This window comes from Sceloporus occidentalis, unplaced genomic scaffold (assembly GCF_023333645.1).
Source record: "Sceloporus occidentalis isolate IW3139 unplaced genomic scaffold, rSceOcc1.0.p SCAF_39, whole genome shotgun sequence".
In the NCBI taxonomy this organism is placed as follows: Eukaryota; Metazoa; Chordata; class Lepidosauria; order Squamata; family Phrynosomatidae; genus Sceloporus; species Sceloporus occidentalis.
The window spans coordinates 5,660,186-5,681,249 of record NW_028317019.1 but is presented as its reverse complement, the minus strand read 5'-3'; the positions used below and the strand labels follow the sequence as shown (position 1 = coordinate 5,681,249).

General features: G+C 47.5%; 2 protein-coding genes across 2 annotated transcripts in view; both read left to right on the top strand.

The window, feature by feature from the left end:
- LOC149290465 (uncharacterized) overlaps nt 1–21,064 on the top strand; it is a 200,153-nt gene that overhangs the window by 15,163 nt on the left and 163,926 nt on the right. The gene's annotated exons all lie outside the window — the stretch shown is intronic.
- The window catches only part of LOC149290470 (uncharacterized), a 165,415-nt gene that overhangs the window by 110,910 nt on the left and 33,441 nt on the right, over nt 1–21,064 (top strand). The gene's annotated exons all lie outside the window — the stretch shown is intronic.

Here is a 21,064-nt window from a genome sequence, read left to right as displayed (position 1 = left end):
TGACAGAGAAGGCCCAATGTCTCACAAAACTACATTTCCCAGAATTCCATTTTGTGTTCTGGAGGCCATTTTGTGCTGCTTGTGACTGTGGGGAATAATGTTCCAGCAGCTTCTCTGAGGCCTCAGTTGAACAGAGGCTTCTCATTCTCTCCTGAGGCTCCAGAGTCAGAAGGAGGCCAGGCTCCTTGGGCAGAAAGGAAGGAAGAGTGTCTCTTTGTGTGTCTTTTGTGTGTCTTTTCTGAGAGGGTTTTTTTATTACACAGCTCTGCTCCTTCTGGGGAACATGGGTTTTAAAAGCGATCAGAAATGGGGGGGGGGGGGGATAGTTTTAATACAAGCCTTATTCTTCTTCTTCACAAACATTGGGCTTTGGCTTCTAAGAGGAGGCTAGTCCCCCCAAAAAGGCCAAAAGTGGCTCCTTTGGGAGGTTTTAAAAGTCTCCCCAGTTTCCTAATTAATAGATTTTCAGGCAAGAAAGAAGGAGACAGACCAGAATGACTCATATTGCCAAGAATGAAAGATATAAACATACAAACAAACAAACAACAACAACAAGAATAAGGATTAGACAGAAAAACAAACTGCTTATATTTTTAAAAAGCAAGACCATTTTTAACAGGATAAAAAATCAACTTTGGTGCTTCTATCCTTTTACAACTGAATCACGCTGTATCTGCACTACAGAAATAATCCAGTTCTAAAGTGTGTTAACTCTTCTGACTCCATCCTATGGAATCCTGGGATTTGTAGTTTGTTGTGGCATGAGAGCTCTCTGGCAGAGAAGGCTAAGTGTCCAAAGGTAAAATCCCAGGATTCCATAGCACTGAGCAGTTAAAGTGGTGTCAAAGTGCCTTATTTCTGTTGTGTGGAGGACACCTTCTTGGGAAATGGGCCGATGATGAGGAAAAGCACTGGAGACGTCTGGAGGTTTCTGCAGATTATTTGTTTGTTTATTCATTTATGATGCACTCATTTCACATCCAGCTATAGGGACATAACCAGGGTCCTCTCCAATTCCCCATCCCCTAATCCCCCACCACTCTAAGAAGGCATGGAGTATCTGTTGTGTAGGGGAGCTGCTTCTCAGAGGGGGACAGGAAAAGTCTTAGAGCCCCCATTTCCCATTGCCAGGAGAGGAAAGGTGATTGTGGGGGGCAGGCCTAGAAGGAGGAGGGAAAGGTGGCCATGGGGGGAAGGAGGAAAGGCCTCAATGAATACTCTCTTTTGGGGGAGGTATTGGTCTATGGCATGACGGCAATTGCCTCCTCCCCACACACACACACACACACACAAAACAATGGCTGCCAAGGCCTTCCCTCCAACCCCTCCTCTGATCCAGAAGGAGACCATGGAGGGACTGGTCTCTGTTGCCTGGCAGAACAACCTCACAGGGTTGTTGTTGTGATTGTGGTTGTGAGGAGAAGAGAGAGGGGCATTGGGGGGGGGAGAAGGGGCTCTCCACAAAAAGAAGAAGTGAGAGGGAGGAGCTCCTTTCAGGGGTGCATTAGAGTTTTTTGTGGGGGAAGAGGCCTGTAGCCTTGTTAAGCCAAAGGTCTTGGTTTCCAGACGCTTCACCATTTTAGTCGCCCTCCTGGTACAAATTTGATAAAGAAGACCCTCAACTTTTTCATGATGATGATGATGATGATGATTATGATGACGATAGCCCTCTGTATCTACAGATTTCTTTACCTGTGGATTGAACCATTCAAGGCTTGAAAATATAGAAAAATAATGTAAATTCCAAGAGCAATTCTTGGTTTTGCCATTTTACATAACAGATGTTGCTGTTGTTGTTGTTATTATTGTGTGTCTCGAAGTCGTTTTGAATTTATGGTGACCCTAAGGCAGACCTATCACAGGGTTTCCTTGGCAAATATCTTCAGAATAGCTTTCCTGTTGCCTTTCCCTGAGGCTGAGAGAGTGTGACTTGCCCAAGGTCACCCAATGGTTTTCCATGGCGGAGCTGGGTTTCCAAATCTGATCTCCAGAGACATAGTTCAGCTATGCTCAAACCAATATGCCATACTGGCTCCTATATTATGGACACCATTTCACTGGGCCATTTCATTTTATGGACTTGGCCCAGCTTTCTCATCCACGGAGATCATTTTGCAAGCCCCCTTCTCCTCCTCCATTTCCAGGCCCAGGTCCTTCTGCATGCCCTCCTACTCTCCCAGTTTGGAAGGGACATTCCCCCTGATTCATCCTCTGCCCTCCCACCTTCTCAGCTGCTTTTCAAATTTCCTGATTTCTTCTTTCTCCTCCTGCCATTTCTCCCTTCTCTTCAGCTCACTACCATTGCTGCAAACGGAGTCCAAAACATAAAGGCAGTCTGCCCTCCAAGAAGACAGCTGAGGAGAAAGGAGAAGAGTAGGGTTGCCATAAGTCTGGACCTCCAAACTGGGACAAATGTAGGACAAAATTTTCAAATGGAGGGCACATTTTTTAAAAATGGAGGACATGCGAAAAAAATTGATGTTTTTTAAAAAATGTTATTATAAATGCATGTTTCTTAGGCATGATCAAAATGGAGGACATTTGGGCATTATTCCTAAACAGATGACAGAAATGGACTTTCTCTTTCTGGCCACTCCCCCTCCCCCCATTCCAAACAGCACATTTGGGCATTGAACATGGCTTTACTTAACATGGCAATCTCTTGCATGTTTCAGAGGCTTATTCAATAACCAAACTCTTTGGGTTTCACACTGAACATGCTATGCATACTGAATATGTCAAGCTGGGTTAAGAAGAAGTGGGTTTGCCCTCGGATTCACCTGTATTTCTCAGAAGTGTGAACTTGGTCAAGGGACTTTGTTTTTTCCCCACTGCGCATGAGTTTGTAAAAATAAGAGCAACTTACATTGGTTGTGCCTCAGAAGCTGGCTCATTTCATCATCATCATCACTATCTTCTTCCTCCTCCTCCTCTTCCTCCTTGTACTTCCTCCCTCCTCCCTTCCCTCCTCCCTCCCTCCTTCCTTCCTCCCTCCTCCTTCCTTCCTTCCTCCCTCCTCTTCCTTCCTTCCTTCCTTCCTTCCTTCCTTCCTTCCTTCCTTCCCTCCTTCCTTCCTTCCTCCCTCCTTCCTTCCTCCCTCCTCCTCCTTCCTTCCTCCCTCCTCCTCCTCCTTTCCTCCCTCCCTCCCTCCCTCCTTCCTCCCTCCTCCTCCTCTGCCTCCCTGGCCCAAGAGGAGGAGGAGGTGGGTGGCTGCCTTGGCGTGCTCCCCCTCACCCGCGCGCCAAGGCAGCAGGCAGGCAGCCACCCACCTCAGCTTCGCGCACAACCGCGCTAGGCGCTTGCCTTGGCGCTGGCAGGCAGAGGCAGAGGAGGAGGCAGAGGTGCCTGCCTGGCTTGGTGCTCCCCGTGCGCGCACACGCCAAGGAAGCAGGCAAACAGCCACCCACCTCCGCCTCAGCCTCCTCCTCTGCCTCTGCCTCCTGGGCCCAAGGAAGTGCCCAGCGCGGAAGTGCACGAGGCGGAGGAGGCGGTGAGTGGCTGCCTGCCTGCTGCCTTGGCGCACGCGCGGGCGGGGAGCGCCAAGCCAGGCAGGCACCTCTACCTCCTCCTCCGCTTGGCGCGGCCTGCAACGGAGGAGGAGGAGAAGGAGGTGCACCTCCTGTGCGCGCCTGCGCCCTCCTCCCTGCCTCCCTGCCACCCTCCCCCACCTCCGTTTCAGGCCAGGAAGTGCACCACCTCCTCCTTCGCTTCCTCCACACGGCCACCTGGCCTGGAATGGAGGAGGAGGAGGAGGTGGGTGGCGTAGCCACATGGGGAGGCGGGGGAAGGTGGGTTGGCGCCGCATGGGCCCCGAACCGGGGGCTGGGGGCCAAACCAGACCGGGACCGGGAGGGGGCCCCCAAAAGCGGGTTTGTCCCAGGGGCCACCGGGTTATGGCATCCCTAGAGAAGAGGGGCCCTTACCAGAGGCTCAGGCAAAAGTAAACAGCTGCAGCCTCTCCTAGTTTGCTTCTCCTTCCTCAGGAAGAACCTTGCAATCTTGATCATACTCTGAGGTTCCTTGGTCACAGACTCCCTTTGGGATTCCCCTCCAAAATATCATAGCCCCACAGAAACTCTCAAGAGAGGAGAGGAGGCCTGGCAGCTGGAGGAGCCTTGAGGCCTCTTTCAGAGGGAGGAGGAGGGCTTCCAGCCCCCCATCATTGACTCCAACCTGGGGGCCTTTCACTCTCATTCATCATTATCACATAGGAACCAAATTTGGGAGCTCCTCATTGAGGCACTCATTTTTCCTTCACTGCCAGGGAAATCCAGATGAGCCCTTCTTCCTAAGCAGCCAACAGTCAAAGCCACCAGCCTTCTAGAACCCTATTCAGGCTCCAAGCCAACTGCCAGCCTTTCCCAGAATTCCACACGCTCCCTTCCTCCCAGCGGAGGAGACCAGGAGACGGAGCAATGGGTGCAAACTCCAGGACATGAGAGACCTCCCCCCCTCAGCATCTCCCCTCTTTTCCTCTCTTCCCATTTCAAATCCCTTCCAGGTCTCTCCCACTTTCCAGAGAGGGAGCTGAATTAGTTTAATTCTTTTTACTTTTATTTTTGTATGTTATAATTCAATGTTCTTAAACTTGTAATTTCAGTTGTGTCCCTTTATGAGGGGGAATGGGATATTATTATTATTATCAGCATCAACAACAATTATGATAAATAGTTTCTTGTTCCCAAAACCACAGAGCCTTGTGAAAACTCAAAGACTAATTGAGATCCAAAATGCACTGCATAAATAGTCCAGTTTGAGACTGTTTTAACTGCCCTGGCTCAATGCTAGGGAATTCTGGGAACTGTAGTTTTGTGAGACATTTAGCCTTCTCTGTCAGAGAGCTGAGGTGCCAGAATAAGCTACAATCCCCAGGATTCCCTAGTGCTGAGCAAAGGCAATTAAAGCTGTCTGAAAGAGGGTTATTTCTGCCGTGTGATTTGGACCTCTGTTAGCCTTTGAGCTTCCACAAAGCTTTGTGCTTTTGAAGGAAGAGACTCATCATCATCATCATCATCATCATCATCATCATCATCATTCCTGCAGTGTGTTTTGAACCAGAAATCAATGGGACTTAACTCCCAGAAAGCGGGGCCAGGATTGCAGTCCTAGGAGGAGTAGGAAGGCATAGAGTAAGGGCCTGAGGAGGAGGAGGAGCAGAGAGGCCTCTGAGGATTCTTCAGGGGAAGAAGGAGAGGGAGAAGGGGCTCCTGGGGGGAAAGCCACAGGGAGAACTAGCTCCTGGTTGTAACTTCTTCTTCTTCTTCTTCTTCTTCTTCTTCTTCTTCTTCTTCTTCTTATTATTATTATTATTATTAAATTTTATTTATTTATAAAGACATAAAAATATTTATAAACAGTATCTCAGTGATAGTTTTTTGTGGGTTTTTCAGGCTATGTGGTCATGTTCTAGTATCTCAGTGAGTTTCTGTATTATAGTAGCAGCAAAGATTTTAGCTGTTGTTAAGGTTTGGAAATCCTATTTGGGGTCCCTTCCGACTTTGGGGCCCTTTCATCCTCCATTTTGGGGTCCCTGAAGGCCTCAAACTGCCAACTGCTAAGTGCTGATGCAGAGGCGGCCGTTTTGTGTTTCAGCGGCCATTTTGTGCTGCTTCTGACTGTGGGGAATATTCCAGATCCTTCTCTGAGGCCTCAGTTGAACAGAGGCTCCTCTTTCTCTCCTGAGGCTCCAGAGAGAGAAGGAGGCCAGGCTCCTTGGGCCAAAAGGGAGTCAGTGTGTTTCTTGGTGTGTCTTTTGTGTCTCTTTCCAGAGAGGGGTTTCTTATACAGAAATGGGGAGGATGGTTTTAATAGAAGCCTTGGAAGCCTTGCGCGCGGAAGACAGAGAGGAGAGAGAAGCAGAGTTTTAGAGGGAGAAGGAGACAGACAGAGAGACAGGAAGGAAGGAGAGAGAGAGGGAGTGGAGTGAAGAAACAGCAGAGAGACAAGGGCTGGAACCACTAGGCTTTACTGCTGCCCTGAGGTCTGGCTGGGCCTGGCTTGGGTCTACTGCTGGTGCTTTTCTTTGGCCACTGCCATTAAGGAGGGGAGGAAGGAGGCCCAGCAGTCCTTCTAGGCAAGGCCCACTCTCTCTGAAGGGGATTTCAATGCTTTTAATGGTGGCTCTCATGCTGTAGCAAAGATGATGATGATGATGATATGAGGCCTGGGGGGGGAGGGATGGAGCTGCCACCAGACCTTAATCATCATTAGTGCCACCATCACTGGGCATTCTTGTTCTGCACCACTGTAATGGCCAGTACTATGGAACTCTGGGAATGTTATTTTGGTTTGACATTTTAGGTGTTGTTAAGGTTTGGAAATCCTGTTTGGGGCCCCTTCTCACTTTGGGGCCCTTCCATCCTCCATTTTCGGTTCCCTGAAGGCTCAAACTGCCAAGCGCTGAGACAGAGGCAGCCATTTTGTGTTCTGGTGGCCATTTTGTTCTGCTTGTGACTGTGGAGAATAATGTTCCGGAACGTTCTCTGAGGCTTCAGTTGAACAGAGGAATCTCTTTCTCTCCTGAGGCTCCAGAGAGAGAAGGAGGCCAGGGTCCTTGGGCCAAAAGGAAGGAAGCGTGTCTCTTTTGTGTCTCTTTTCTGAGACGGTTTTCTTATTACACAGCTCTGTTCCTTCTGGGGAACAAGGGTTTTAAAAGGGATCAGAAATGGGGAGGATAGTTTTAATACAAGCCTTATTATTATTCTTCACAAACATTGGGCTTTGGCTTCTAAGAGGAGGCTAGTCCCCCAAACAAGGTCAAAAGTAGCTCCTTTGGGAGGTTTTAAAAGTCTCTCCAGTTTCTTATTAACATATTTTCACTCAAGAAGGAAGCCATCTCAAATGACCAAATAAAAATAGAAGCAAACAAGAACAACAAAAATAAGGATTACAGACTAAAACAAACTACTTAATTTTTTAAAGGAAAACCATTATTTGGAGAGTAAAAACAAGGCTTGGGTGCTTCTATCCTTTTACAACCGATTTAGGCTGTATCTGCTCTACAGAAATAATCCGGTTCGAAACCACTTTAACTCTCCTGGCTCCGTCATGTGGAATCCTGGGAATTTTGGTTTGTTGTGGCATGAGAGCTCTCTGGCAGAGAAGGCTAAGTGTCCCAAAGGTAGAATCCCAGGATTCCATAGCACTGAGTGGTAAAAGCAGTTTCAAAGTGACTTATTTCTATAGTGCAGATGCAGCCTTCTTGGGACAGGGGCTGATGATGGGGAAAAGCACTGGGGAACTCTGAAGGTTTCAGCAGGTTATTTATTTGTTTGTTTATTTGTGATGCCCTCATTTCACAACTAGCTACAGGGACATAACCAGGGCCCTCTCCAATTCCCCATCCTCTAATCCCCCACCACACTTAGAAGGCATGGAGTATCTGTTGTGTAGGGGAGCTGCAGTAAATCTATGCTAGGTCCAGGGGGCTTTGTTTGGTGCAGAGGGAGGAAGGGGATGCCCACCTCTGCATTGACCCAAAGGAGGCATATGTCACCTGCGTATGTCACCAGCAGGATTCTCTGTGTCTTTGAGTGCTGCAAGGTTTCTTGCCAAGTTAATCCTAACCCTGCTCCCTTTTCTCAGGACTTTCATCTCTGCTTCCTTCTACACGGCTTTGGGGCCTCTCTTGCTGGAAGTGACCCAAGTGCAAGACCACCAGGACACCTGCCCACCTGATGGCCGACACAGAGGCCAAGCGGAGGGAGTTGGGCTCCAAAAGAAACAGTCTGCGGAGGTACAAGAATTCTTTGGTGAGTTGAAGTTCTTGACTATTAATTTTCATCTGTGTCACTGCTGGGCCAGTTCATGAAAGCAAGCGGAGAACATATTCTCCCAATATGGCAGACACAGTCCTGGTTAACCCTCTGTCACCCCACTTTTTCAGGGGCTTTTAAAAATGTCCCGGTTGCTCTCTCATCCTCCCATTTTCCCCCTTCTCAGCTCACTTCAGTTCCTGAGTGCCATTCAGTTTGCACCTCATCAACTCAAAAGTGGGGAGAAGAGAGGAAAGAAGGAGGCAGGATATTGCCCTTCCCAGGAGGCTGAAGCTAAAGCAAACTGCTGTGCCCTTCCCCATATGTGTGACCTTCCTCATAAACAACTTTGGCCATCCTCACCGCCTTCTGGATTGCTTGTCCACATGTGTCTTGCTTTTCCCATCTCTGCAATGTTGGGGGATATGGGGGAACATCTCTGGATCTAAATATGGGGTAGCCCCATTGGTCCTCAATCCCAGTGTGCTCCCCAAAACTGTTACTAAAAATGACGTTTTCCTCTGAAATGTGGCAAGAAATTTCTAAATGCACTATAATTCTTTGGTGGCTAAATGTTCTGTATGTGTTGGGATAGTGAGTATCCCAGCCATGGCCTAAATTATATTGTTTATTATATTATAATAATATAATCATAGAGTTGGAAGAGACCACAAGGGCCATCCAGTCCAACCCCCTGCCATGCAGGAACTCTCAATCAAAGCATACACGTCAGATGGCCATCCAGCCTCATCTTAAAGACCTCCAAGGAAGGAGACGCCACTGCATTGTGAGGAAGGAGTGTGTTCCACTGTCAAACAGCCCTTACTGTCAGGACATTCCTCCTAATGTTCAGGTGGAATCTCTTTTCCTGCAGCTTGCATCCATTGGATTGGATCCAATGGAGCAGCAGAAAACATGCTTGCTCCCTCCTCAATATGACATCCCTTCAAGTATTTAAACAGGGCTATCATATCACCTCTTAACCTATGATCATTGCGGAATAGCGGTCTATAAATAAAACGTATTATTATTATTATTGCCTTCTCCAGGCTAAACATGTCCAGCTCCCTAAGTATATTATACTGAAAGGATTCGAGACAAACTAGATTTAAAGGCAGCAGGTTTTTGCTTGCTAACATAATTTAAAGTTTATTTCCTGCACTGAATTCTGAAGTGATGAAATAATATTTGGGATGCACCATGCGATTTCCTCCCCTTTTCCTTAGTCACTCTCTGGATGAAGGCTGTTTTCTGTTGCAGGTGACCTTTGCGGATGTGGCAGTATATTTCACTGAGGATGAATGGAATCTGTTGACGAAGAAGCAGAGACTTATGTACAATTGTGTAATGATGGAGAATTATGAGAATGTGGCTTCTGTGGGTAAGGAACCTGAATCCATTGTCCTTTCAATGAAGACTGAGGTCCATTTTGTGCTAAATGATCATGATGCTATGATTCCACTAGAATTATAGAATCATTTCCAAACACCATCCAGCCTCTGTATATAGACCCCCAAGGAAAAGGACTCCACGAAACTAAGGGAGTTGCACTGCCAAAGAGCTCTTACTGTCGCTCCTCAAAGGGCTTGATGGTTTCAAGATCCTTCACCACTTTGGCTGCCTTCCTCTGGGCATGTTCCAACTTGACAACATCCTTTTTAAATTGTGGGGCCCTGAACTGGATACAGGATTATTCTGACTAAAGCAGAACAGAGTAACACTATTACATCCCTTGATCTAGGGCTATTCTTGTATTGATGCAGCCTAGAATGATATTGGCCTTTTTAGCTGTATACTGTATTGGTTGCTGAGTCATCTCCTGGTGCCACACAGCATGAAGCATCCTCTGCAGTTAGCTTGCATCATGCCATGTGCTCTGACTCAACACTCAATGGCAGTCTCACAGGAAATGATGCCACTTTTCAATCAAAGTATTTTTAACATATATTTAATGGAATATTTTTCAGCAGCCTGACTATCTGCTTCTACTGGTTTCCTCATGGTAGTTCCCCTACAATCTCTTCATTGCTAGCTCCTAGGAGTCAGGATACAATCATTATATGGATTTGGGGGCATCCAGAACAGTGTCATGCTCAGGTCACTCACACCGATTTTATTAATTTCATCTCAAATAGGGATGGGTGAACGTGGGGCTAAATCTTGGGGTAACACCTTCCTCTCTTAATGCTGAGATTCAGTCTTGTCTGTCATTGTCCTCCTTTACAGAAGAATTTGTCAGTCACGAGAGAGTCCACACAAGAAAGAAGTCACATAAATGCCAGCATTGTGGGAAAGGCTTTTCTTGGAAGTCACACCTAGTGAGGCATCAGAGATTCCACACAGGAGAGAAGCCACACAAATGCCAGCACTGTGGGAAAGGCTTTTCTTTGAAGGGACACTTAGTGAGACATCAGAGAATCCACACAGAAGAGAAACCATTCAAATGCCAGCATTGTGGGAAATGTTTTTATTCGAAGTCATACCTAGTGACACATCAGAGAATCCACACAGGAGAGAAGCAGTTCAAATGCCAGCATTGTGGGAAATGTTTTTATCTGAAGTGAATCCTCCTGATACATCAGACAGTCCACTCAGGAGAGAAGCCATACAAATGCCAGCATTGTGGGAAAGGTTTTTCTTTCAAGTCAAACCTAGTGACACATCAGAGAGTCCACACAGGAGCAAAGCCATACAAATGCCAACATTGTGGGAAATGTTTTTCTCGTAAATCAATCCTTGTGACACATCAGAGAGTCCACACAGGAGAGAAGCCATACAAATGCCCTCTAAGGCCTGCTGCGACTTGTTTAACGACTTTTTCGTGGATAAAACTTCTCGTATAAGCGAAGGTCGGAACGCCGACATTATGGCAGAACCTAGGGTAGAAGCGTCCAGAGCCTCCGTGGACTATATTATACTGGATCAGTTTGTGTCGGTGAGTACCGAGGATGTGGACAAGATCCTCGGAAGTGTTCGGAAAACAACCTGCTCTCTTGATCCCTGTCCCTCATGGTTAGCGGCCCAGGGGGGACCGGCGGTGACACTTTTGTTACGCCGGATAATTAATACATCTTTCAGGGAGGGACGATTTCCATCGGATCTTAAATTGGCCATAGTAAGACCGATCCTAAAAAAGCCCTCCCTTGACCCCCTGGTTCATAATAATTATCGGCCGGTGTCGCTGCTACCATTCTTGGGGAAGGTGATTGAGAGGGCGGTTGCGATCCAGCTTCAGGCGGTCTTGGATGAAACGGACTATCTGGACCCATTTCAAACTGGCTTCCGGGCGGGTCACGGGGTTGAGACGGCCATGGTCGCCTTGGTCGATGATCTCCGTCTGGGCATTGACAGGGGAAGCGTGTCCCTGTTGGTGCTCTTGGACATCTCAGCGGCTTTCGATACCATAGACCATGGTATCCTTCTGGGGCGCCTGGCTGAGGTGGGAATCGGGGGCACTGCGCTCCAGTGGTTCCGCTCCTACCTCTCTGGGAGGTCCCAGATGGTGCAGCTGGGGGACGTGTGCTCCAGCGAGCGGGCCCTTAAAACTGGGGTCCCTCAAGGAGCCATTTTGTCCCCCATGCTATTTAACATTTACATGAAACCGCTGGGAGAGATCATCCGGAGATATGGGGCGCGGGGTTATCAGTACGCTGATGACACCCAAATCATTTTCTCTATGTCTCCGACTGATGCAGTGACCGGGGATGGCGTCTCTCCTCTCGTGGCCTGTCTGGAGTCAGTAATGGGCTGGATGAGGGAAAACCGACTCAAGCTTAATCCAGAAAAAACGGAGGTACTAGTGATAGGTTCCCCTGGGCCAGGAATGACGGTGGTTCCACCTGTCCTGAATGGGGTCACGCTCCCCGTGAAGGACTCCGTGCGCAGTCTGGGGGTGCTTCTTGACTCTTCCCTTCACCTGACTGCTCAGGTGAATGCGACGGTCAAGAGTACCTGTTATCAGCTTCGGCTGATTCGCCAGCTACGCCCATTCCTGGCTCAGAGGGACCTTGAAACTGTTGTACACGCTCTGGTAACTTCGAGACTGGATTTCTGTAATGTACTCTACATGGGGCAACCCTTATACCAAACTCGGAAGCTGCAACTGGTGCAGAACATGGCAGCGCGGCTGGTCACTGGTGCTCCATCTCCATTGGCTGCCCATTCGCTTCCGAGCGCAATATAAGGCGTTGGTTATCACCTATAAAGCCCTAAATGGCTTGGGCCCAGGATTCCTGAAGGACCGCCTCTCCCCGTACATTCCGCCTCGCACCCTCAGAACATCTAGGCAGCAATTCCTGAAGGTGCCTGGGGCTAGGTTGGCTGCTACTGCCAGAAGATCCTTTTCCACAGCTGCCCCAGCCCTCTGGAATACGTTGCCCACGGAGCTCCGCTCATCTACCACCCTGGCCCAATTTAGGAAGGGCCTAAAAACCTTCCTATTTAATCAGGCATTCCCCGACTAAACATCCTGTGGGCCTCCCTCCTCTCTCGTGGCCGTGAGGTTGGGCTTAGGGTTTTTTTATTGTTTTTAAGGATTGTTATTGTTAATGTATGTTTTTAATCTTGTATCTTGTTTGCGCTTCGGTGCATTTTGTTAGCCGCCCTGATCACCCGGAAGGGCGGGGTACAAATAAAAATTTTATTATTTTAATTATTTATTGTGGGAAATGTTTTTCATCCAAGTCATACCTAGTGATACATCAGAGAGGCCACACAGGAGAGAAGCCATACAAATGCCAGCATTGTGGGAAATGTTTTTCATCCAAGTCATACCTAGTGATACATCAGAGAGGCCACACAGGAGAGAAGCCATACAAATGCCAGCATTGTGGGAAATGTTTTTCATCCAAGTCAAACCTAGTGAGACATCAGAGAGGCCACACAGGAGAGAAGCCACACAAATCCCAGAAGTGAACTAACATTATTTTTTCAAGAATTAATATAGAAAATATATTTTCAATCCAGCAGTGAAAAGGCCCTTATGGTTTTGTTTGTAAGGGTTGTCTATCCATATGTCTGTGGTTTGTCTGTGGATAAGTCTGTTTATGTTGTAAGTTATATTTTGTTAAGTTTAGGTTTTCATTGCTGTTAGTATTGATCATAGTTTATAAATTTGACTGGAGATTGTAGTATAGGTTAGCGAAATAGAGGAGTGGGATTTGTTGCAGCTGGCTCAAATAGTTATGGGAATGATATTAACAGGAAGGGGGTTAGTTTCTGTGGGTGGCAAAGGGGATCTTGTTACCTGTGGGGCATAGACTGTAGGAATTGGAGATGGGGGCTAGGTTGGGAAGAGGGTGGTGTTTTAGGTTTTGGGGTTTTAATGTAAAGTTTGGCTTGGAGTGGGCAGTTCTGGCTTAAACACTGAATTCCTTCTATGTGTTCTCAATAAAGTTCTTTGCTATTTCAACACAATGGACTCTTTGATGCACAGAAGTTCTTCATTTTCACAAAATTGACACTTTCTTCTCTCCCCAGTCCTCACCTCCATTCACAGCCATAAGAAAAGCAGAGGCAAACACACACACACACACACACACACAGAGAGAGAGAGAGAGAGAGAGAGAGAGAGAGAGAGAGCTATATGTACAAAGTAGAGTCTTCCCAGCCTTTCTCTCCTGAGTCCAGTTCTGCAGCTTGCTCTCCAAGATGGAAGGAAGGAAGGAAGGAAGGAAGGAAGGAAGGAAGGAAGGATACTCCTTCCCTTCTTCCAGAGGCCGACATTATTGTAGAGGCTATAGGTGAGGTGTCCAGTAACTCAGTGAATAAGATCATACTGGATCAATTTGAATCTGAGTACTGAGGATGTGGACAAGCTCCTTGGAAGTGTGAAGAAGATAACTTGCCCTCTCAACCCTTGCTCTTCATGGCTAGTCCTCCAAGTAGGAGATGCACTTAGGACTCACCTGAGATGTATCATAGATGCATCTCTTAGGAAGGGCTATTTTCCATCTTGCTTAAAAGAAGCGGTGTTTCGGCGTCTTCTGGAAAAGCCCTCCCTAGATCCCTTGGACATGAACAATTACAGATCCATCTTCCATTTCTAAGCAAGGTGATTGAGAAGGAAGTTGCTTTTCAACTCCAAGCATTCTTGGAAGAATCAGATTATCTAGACCCATTTCAAACTGGCTTCAAGACGGGATACGGAGCCGGGAATGCTATAGTTGCCTTAGTAGATGATCTTTGTTTGAACACCGACAGATGAAGTGTGACCCTTTTGAAGCTTTTGGATCTCTCAGTGGCTTTCAATACCATCGACCATGGTATCGTTCTGGAAAGCCTGAGGGAATTGGGGATCGGGGGCAATGCATTGCAGTGGGTCCGGTCCTATCTCTCAAGCAGATTCCAGACAGAGATGGTTGGGGACAGTTGTTCCTTTAAAAGGGAGTTTAAATTTGGGATTCCTCAGGGCATCATCCTGTCATTAATGCTGTTTAACATCTACATGAAACCGCTGGGAGAGATCATCTGGAGACATGGAGTGGAGTGCTATCAGTACGCTGATGACACCCAACTATATCTCTTCATGCCCCAGACCTCTGCATCAACTAAGGAAGGCATCTCCCCTCTGAATGAATGTCTTGGGGCAGTAATGTGCTGGATAAGGAGAAACAGATTAAAACTGAATCCATATAAGACCGAGGTACTTGATGGAGATCCTAATCCAGGTATGGAGGTTTGTCAACCATTCCTGGATGGGGTCACACATCCCCTAAAAGACTGTGTTTGCAGTTTGGGGGTGTTCCTGAATCTGTCGCTCCAGATGTGAGTTCAGATAGATGCGATGGCCAGGAGTGCCTGTTATTAGCGTTGGTTGATATGCCAACTGCGCCCCTTCCTGGAACCTGTAGACCCGAAAACTATAATGCATGCTCTGGTAACCTCACGTCTTGACTTCTGTAATGCGCTCTACCTAAGCTACCCTTGTACCAAGTCTGGAAAATTCAACTAATCCAAAATATGGCTGTCAGAGTGGTCACTGGAAGATCTAGAGGTGACCATATCACACCTATATTAAATTCTCTTAATTGGCTGCCTATTAATTTCAGGGCACAGTACAAGGTCTTGGTTATAACCTTACTTACAGGATTGCCTTCTCCCATACAATCCACCCCACACATTGAGGTCCTCTGGTAAAAACCTTGCTACCATTGCCTTCTTCTGAGACTGAGAAAGTGCAAGTTGCCCAAGGGCAGCCATTGAGTTTCTATGGCCGAGTGGGGACTTAAACTTTGGTTTCTCAGAGTACTAGGCCAATACTCAAACTACTGTATAATACTTAGTCGTAGGGGGTCTCTTTTATGTCCATATTTATTCAGAAGAGCCTTCCTTTGAGGCTGAAAGAGTGTGATATATGCAAGCTCACCCATGGATTTCCAAGGCTGAGTGAGGATTCGAATCCTGGTCTCCCAGTCCTAGTCCAGCCCTCAGTCCATGGCACCATGCTGTTTCTCTTACAGACCTTTCTTGCTGCCTAGACATGGCTCCAGCTTAATCCCAGAAGATGGACTAGTCTGCCTTTCTGCTTAGATAACATAAAATTAGAATGTTTCTGGACCAGCTGTCGAGGGAATTTCTAGAGGTCTGCTTGCAATCTGGGACTGATTTGTTTCCCAGCTAATTTCCACGGATGTTTTTCCATGGATTCAAGCATCCAGACCTTGAAAATATTTTCAAAATTTATCAGTTCCAAAAAGTAACTCTTTTTATTTTATTTTATTTAAGGGACACTATTTTAGTATGCCCTTGTATTTAAGGTACAGTCAGCCCTTCTTATACATGGATTATTTTATACACAGATTCAAGGATACACGGTTTGAAAATGTTAAAAAAAAGTACAAATTTCAACTATCAGACCTTGATTTTCCATTCTTTATAAGAGACACCATTTTGCTATGTCACTGTATTGAATGGCACTTGAGCATACACGGATTTTGTAATACACAGGGGATCTTGGAACCAAACCCCAGCGTATAACAAGGGTCCACTGTAACTTGAGCATGCATGGGCTTTGGCATCCACCGTGGGTCCTGGAACCAAACCCCAGCGTATACCGAGGACTGATAGTAATTTTATTTCACATGCTCACTGACTTCCTTGGAATCTTTGCATATTCTTCTTGAATAAGATTATTGAAGCCAGAGATTCCCATTCCACGCAAAGGCAAGCATTTTCTCTAGCACTGGCCAGAGCACCTCAGTCAGGGCACCGGCTATAACTTGGTGTGAGAGGTCAGGAAGGGAGACAGCCCAGTGCCTGACTGGCCCAGGCCAGAAAGATGGCCATAGGCATTGCCAGGAGGGTGCGGGGGGCGTCACCTAGTACGCTGCTGGGAAGGATGCTGAAGTTTGGGTCTGGCAAGAGAAAGCAAGCCTCGCCCTCTTCTGCTTGTCCAGCAGCTCCGCTGGACCAAAAAAGGCTGTGGAAGAGAGGGATGATTGATGAATGATTTGCACAAATATACCAGGAATGCCTCGGAGTGTGGCAGCTCTTCCCTGGCTCAAGGCGAGGTCAAGTATGAGGGTGGCAGGAACATCATCCTGGCAGAGATGCCAGTCCTGAGCTCATTGCCCAACAAATTTGGGGGCAAGCCACCCCCCACAAACTCCTTAAAAGCAACTCAACCTTTCTAACAGGGATAGGAATCAGGTAGATTTTCAGATGTTGATGGACTGCAACTCCCACTCTCCCTCACCATTGGCCATGCTTGCTAGAAGCTGCTGGGAGCTGCAATCCAGTTCTATCCAGAGGAACAGGTGATTCCGGCTCCTGTTCTCGGCCGCACCTCCCTCTCTCTTCCTCTTCCCCAAATGGGTGCCTTCCAAATGTGTTGCCCTACAACTGCATCTCACCAGAAGCACCTGAAACCTCACAGCCAATTGGCCCTACAAGACTCTGCAGGGAAGGTCTCTGGGAACTTTCCCCCTTTGGGGTTTGAAATGAAGGTGGCGCTCCAGGTGAGGGCTTGCCATGCCCTGCCGCCAGGAGCCAGGCCTGTCCTCTGAGTCTGAGGTGGAGGCTGAGATCCCAGGGACAAGCCAGGGCTGCAGCCACTGTCCAGATCCTCCGGAGGTAAGCCTGCAGCCAGTCCCAGGGCCAGCAGCAAGGTTTCCCTCCTCCTGAGCCAGATTGACTGGGGCCTACTCCCACAGAGAGATACCAAGAAAAAGAGAGACAAGGGCATTCTCTATGGTTAAGTAGGAAGCCAACAGCTAGAACATGCGAGACCCAGATGGGTTAGAAACATCCCAGCACCTCCCTTGGTCCAGCATGGCTGAGAACCATCTGTGGTGCTTGGGAGACACCTTGCTCTTGCCTTGAATGTTGGCTGAATGCCTGTTGATTGGAATTCTGGTTGGACCTGGAGGACTCTCAGATTTCCCCTTTGACCCTGATGGACTGGAATGACTGAAGCCTCGTGATGAACGTGGACTGGATTATACCTCACTGCTTTTGCTACACAAGACTTGGTGAGACAACCATCCCTTCTCCCTTTCACTCAGTGCTTGAAACACTGAGTTTCTGGACTGAGGGTTGGCTAGCCTTGCAAGGGCAAAACAGGACAGAGCTGGAGGTGGCTCTGGGAAGAGTGGATCCTTCTCCTCCTCTGCTTTCACCATCATTCTTCCACCCACCCACCTTCTGTCTTTTCCCCAGCCCTGGGACTGCAGGAGTGGCTAACAAGAATTAAAACCAATGCTGAACAAAGAATATGCAAAAACATAAGATCTCAAAAGGTTATTCCTAAAACCCAATTAAACAAACTCTCCACAGAATTAAAACCACTAAAAACAAATCAACAAAAGGGAAAGATACCCCAACAATAACCTTCCTTTATAGTTCATTGCACTTGTCATCTTTTTCTCCCTTAATCAATTTTCCACAGAAGGACAAAGGCAGGAACAGAAGAAGTCCTCCTGAGGGACACTCTGAGGGGCCATCATTGGCTGGAATCCCAGTCCATCTCACCATCCCTGGCCCTGATTGGCTGGAATCCCAATCCCTCAATCCATCCCTGGCCCTGATTGGCTGGGAGGGGAAGCAAGGGCAAGATGGCAGGAACCACGGATCAACTAATCACTGAAAGACAGAGGATTGTACATAACTGACCCCCATTGCATCCCAGTCTCTCAAATTCCCAATGGCTCCACTTGAAAAAAGGAGGGCTGAACATTAACTGTCCCAAGGTCTTCTTTCCTCCATTTTCTTCCTTGAAGGAGGAACTGAGGGTAGTTTCTCCTCTCTTCCTTCCTTTGGAGGCCATCTTGGTTCTTTGCACACCTGCAGAAAGTACAAATGGAGGTGTTTTACATGTGCAACACTTATGCAGTCTTCCATGGACCACCAAAGATAGAATTCAATGACTCTCAGAGCAAAGCAAGCCTCAACCTTTCCTAGAAGATCAAACAAATCCATTGAAGCTATTGTACTTTGGGCAGATAGTTAGATGACATGACTCACTGGGAAAAAGGAGGATGGTCAGTAAAGTGGAAGGCATCAGGAAAGAGAAAGAGTGGCTGGAGGTGGACTGAGTCAAGGAAAGGAAGACTTTCAGCTTGCAAGACCTTGTTCAATAAGTTAATAACAAGGTCTTTGGAGTTCCCTCCTTCTTAGGGTTGCTCCAGAGAGAAGCCAATTGAACAGACGAAGGAACAGGAAAAGGCTCTTGTCTTGGGTTCCTTCTTTCTTCATTAAGAAAACCAACCCCAAACCCCTCTAGCTGGGATTACGCACAAGGCTTAGTCCTAAACTAGGGATGGGATTTCTTTTGCCCTCCAGGTGTCAGTGTACTACAACTCCCAGCATCCTTCTTTTATTTGTTCTGCTGTCCAAGGGGATGATGGGAGCTGTAGTCTGTGAACATCTGGTGGGTGATAGGATGTCCATCCCAGTTGAAAGAAGACCAACTGTTTGCAATGAAGGAAACAGAGCCAGATCCCCTTCCCTCCAGGATCCAGCCTTTGGAGAGGAGTCTGGAAAGAGCTTCAACACCAGAGATGGTCCTCTTTTGCCTGAACAGAAGCACATGTATATATTCACACAGAGACACCCTTTGATTCCCCCCTGAAATATCATAGACCCACAGAGACCCCCAAGAAGGAAGAGGAGGCCTGGCAGCCAGAGGAGCCTTTGGAGGAGGAGAAGGGGCCTTCCTTGCTTCCAGCCCCAAAGCTGCCTCCCTACAGAAGGCCCTCCATCCCCCCATCACTGGCTCCAAAATGGGGCTCTTCCCCTCCAGTCCTCATTCTCACAGAGGAACCAAACTGGGGAGTGCCCCATGGAGGCCCCACCTTCCCTTCCCTGCCAAGGAGACCCAGAAGGAGCCCTTCTTCTTCCTAAGCAGCCAATGGTCAAAGCCACAGCCTCCTAGGACCCCATTCAGGCCTCTCTAGTCTCAGCAGCCACCTTCTAGAACCTTCTTCCCCAACAGCTGCCCTCTGATTGGACGGTTGCCCACCAGTGATGTCATCCCCCCAGAGGAGTGTCTTTGTGCCTCTGAGAAAGGCCTTCTTCACGGTTGCCAGGCAGAGTCTGTTGTCACCATGGAAACACCAAGGGAGGAAGGGAGAGTACTGAGCATGGTCCTCAAGAGATCTGGGCATGCTCAGTAGCAGCCCCTGAAGCCCCTCTGCCCTGAAGGAAGATGGCTGTCTTGGCTGCCACTGAGCATGCTCAGTCCCTCCAGAGGAGAAAACGGAGGAGGAGGAAGGGGCCTGAGCCTTTAAGGGCTTGAGCCATTCCCAGAAAGAAGGACTTATTAATAGTTAATACTAATTATAAGTGAGTCAGTTGGAAAAGCCCATCTCACTCCATGAAATAAAATAAAGATACTTGAAGAGTTTGCTCTCTACCTCTTTTCTAATGTAAGGGGAAAATACAGGAAAGGGCAAAGTATCAGTACAGAATATATAGGTGATGCCAAGATAATAAATAGAACATGTATTGGAAGGTATTAGAAGCTGTAAATATGATCAATCTGTAAATATCACATATGTTCAAGAGATGCTGGCAGAAGTTATAAATAACTGGAAAGTACCATCGCAAATGTATAACTGTATGTGAATTTATAAATAGAGCTCACCTGAACCTAAATCAATCAATCAATAAATAAATTGTCACAGTGAGCTGCCCTATTTTGAATTAGTTGAAGTTTCCAGACTTACTGCAAGGGTAACCCTATGTAGAGCGCATTACAGAAGTCAAGATGTGAGCTTACCAGCAAGTGCACCATAGTTTTTTAGGTCTTCAGGTTCCAGGAAAGGACGCAGCTGGCGTATCAACCGAAGCTGATAACAGGCACTCTTGGCCATCGCATCTATCTGAGCTGATATCTGGAGCAAAGGAACCAGGAGCACCCCCAAAGTGCAAACATAGTCCTTTAGGGGAACTGTGACCCCGTCCAGGAGCGGTAGACAAACCTCCATTCCTGGGTTAGAGGCTCCAACAACAAGTACTTCTGTCTTAAATGGATTCACTTTCAATCTGATTTCCTCATCTTGCCCATTACTCCCTCAAGACATTCATTCAGAGGGGAGATGCCTTCCTTAGTTGACGCTGAAGTCTGGGGCATGGAGAGATATTGGATGTCATAAGCGTACTGATAAAACCCCATCCCATACCTCCGGATGATCTCTCCAGGCGGTTTCATGTAGATGTTAAATAGCATTCGGGACAGGATGATGTGACGAAGGATGCCAAATTTAAGATCCCTTTTGGAGGAGCAACTGTCCCCAAGCATTACCATCTGGAATCTGCTTCTGAGATAGGACCAAAACCACCGCAACGCAGTGCCCCTGTTCCCCAATTCCCTTAGGCTTTCCAGAAGGATACCATGGTTGACGGTATCGAAAGCCACTGAGAGGTCCAAAAGCACCGACAGGGTCATACTTCCCCTGTCGATGCTCAAGCAGAGATCATCTAAGGAGACCATAGCAATCTTGACTCTGTATCCCGTCCTGAAGCCAATTTGAAAAGGGTCTAGATAGTCTGTTTCATCCAAGACCACTTGGACTTGAAGAGCAACTGCCCTCTCAATCACCTTGCTTAGAAATGGAAGATGGGGGACCGGTCTGTAATTGTTCATGTCCAAGAGATCTAGGGAGGGCTTTTTCTGGGCCTGAGGGTCTCTGCTGGTCTTTCTGCAGGGTTTTTGTGAAGGGAAAGGTATGTAGTTGTGGGGGATGCCTAATGTGGATCCTGTGGGCCTTTAAGCCTAGTTCCCAGGTTGCCAGGGAAGTGTCAGTCTCCCCAGATGGGGCTTTGGGGTCCCTCCATCTCCCTCCTCTTGGATTTGGCACAGATTTTGGCTC